The following is a 2,500-nucleotide window of genomic DNA, read 5'->3' on the forward strand; positions in this document are numbered from 1 at the left end:
GCCTCCTGTCGATGCTAGGGAGAGGATGAGCGAAACATGTACTACGGGCACAGGTGCTTTCAGGTCATGTCACTTATCATCCAGTCCAAGATTTTTGCGGAACGTCTAGGACTCAGTGGTTCTTAACTTGTGGGGAATTCCCCACTGGTGGGGGAATGGTGGAGTTGCCAAGTGGGGAATGACCGGTTGGACAGAAGAACCACTGTCTTTTTTTTTTTTTTTTTTTTTTAATCGATGTGTTTTCGTTTCTTTTTTATTGTTTCTGGTGTCTTCCTGTTGTCACATTTCGTGAATTTGTTTCCACCCACAAATAATCGATAGTGCTTCAAAATTTAATACATTACATCCAAATGTTGACTTACTTTACAAATCACAACCATTTACAGACTGTTTTAATAACCAAAAACAACCAATATATGAGGAATTGTAAGTCATGTTTGGGTAAAAGTGACAACACTGTATATTTACGTACTAAACACTGCATGGGTTAAAATCGAATTTGTCAAAGACCGATGCTGTGGTGGGAAATGGAGAGTTGGCTCACTAAAAAGTGGGGAATTGGAGAAAAAAGGTTAAGAACCTCGACTCTAGGTGATATACGTTGCAAGACCAAACATGAGAAAGTGAATTGTACAACAAATTGTACGGCCCTCCACGTATTCCTCCTCCTCGCCCCTCCACCTCACCCCCGAAGGTTGATACCTAAGGGAGAGATGCAGTGAGGGAGTGAGTGAGGGAGGGAGGGAAAGAGTAAGATTATACAAGTAAAGAAATGCGTGAGTGAAGGAGCGAGTGAATGAGTGGGTGGATGACTGAATGGATGAGGGAGGGAGGGAGGGAGGAAGGGAGAGGATGAGATAAAAGTTGGAAAGAGACAACAACAACAACAACAACATGCGTAATCCAATATCGGCGTGAGTCAAGGAACGGATTTTTTTTTTATTATTATTGTTTTGCAGCTGATCACCAGCGCTTCTTCTGCCCCTCGAGGGGGCGGGGGGGGGGCCCTTGTGGCGTCGAAGAGGTCGAGACTCGTCTCAGAGGTGGGGTCAAGGATCAAGGAGGACATCAAGGAGAACATCACGAAAGTCACCGAAACATTAGTCAAATGAAAATGATGCAGTGAGGGAGAGGTGGAATTAAAGAGAGAGGATGGGAGGGAGGGGGAGAGGGAGTGTGGGAGTGAGTGAGGGAGGGAGGGAGGGAGAGAGGGCGTGGAGGAAGGACGGGAGGAGTATTGTGTCAGCAGTAACCAGCGTTTCTATCCTTGAGAGCTATATCACACAGAAGATATGGATTCATAGATATAGTAAAGGGAGAGATGCAGAACGGAGAGATAGCGTATGTAATTTTTGTTCTGAGAGGAGAGCACTCTTCCATCATGAAGGAGTGCTGCGTGACTCTGGTCCGTAGGGGGTATTATCAAAATCCCATAGATAACGACTGTGTAGAATGTGGACTCAACGTAGGGGAAAAGATAGGGAGGAAAGGAAATGAGAGGCAGTGAAAGGAAAGGAGGGGAAGGGTAGTTTAGGGAAGGAGGGGAAGAGGGAAGAAGAGAGTGAGGGAGGGGGATGGAGAGGGAAGGGGAAGTAAGGAGGTAAGGAGGATGGAGTGAGGATGAGGAAAAGGAAAGGGAAGGGAGGACAAGGAGAGAAAGAGAAAGAGAGAGAGAGAGAGATAAGGGGAGGGAAAGAGGAGGGAAGAGAGGAGAGGAGAGGGAGGAGTGGGCGAGGGCCTGGTGGACGGCGAGACGAATCTGAAGAAAGAAATCAATAGAAAACATTTCTGCCATTTGCCGATGATGCCCTCCCTCCATCTCTCACTCCTCCTCCTCCTCCTCCTCCTCCTCCTTCCTTGTCCTCTGCCCCGTGTTGCCCCGTCTTGCCCCCTGGTGGCAGCGCTGGGATATTGCTACCTTGTTTATGTTTGTGAACAATTTTTTTTTAACAATCAATCATGATATACATGTTCCTTGTGTGTTCATATACATACATACATACATACATATATATATATACATATATATTCATTTGGAAATTGGTATGTTATAACACATTTGTAAAAGTTCACTATAAACCCACTGTCGGAGAAATAATAACGGAAGTACAGGGAAACTGTATATTTCGACTACTATCTGTAGTCTTCTGCTGAAGAGGCCTACAGATAGTAGTCGAAATATACAGTTTCCCTGTACTTCCGTTATTATTTCCCCGATAGTGGGTTTATAGTGAACATATATATTCATGTTTACTTTTTAAACACTTGATCTCAAACAAACACATTCAGATTCCTTTCTGCCTCCCTCGAATTCCTTTCTCTGCCCCATGCAATATCTCGTGGGTAGAATCACCGTGCGTAGCCTTCTCTTTGTGTTCATCCCCAAGTACCTATTGCTCATGACGCTTTTCATTCCTTCAAGACTTTTGAGAAAGTGAAAAGAATGAGGGAGGCTATGAATCAGATATAGAGGAAAAATAAAAGATGCAGACAGACAAAT

This window comes from Oratosquilla oratoria, chromosome 30 (assembly GCF_046742065.1).
Source record: "Oratosquilla oratoria isolate Oo_2021 chromosome 30, ASM4674206v1, whole genome shotgun sequence".
In the NCBI taxonomy this organism is placed as follows: Eukaryota; Metazoa; Arthropoda; class Malacostraca; order Stomatopoda; family Squillidae; genus Oratosquilla; species Oratosquilla oratoria.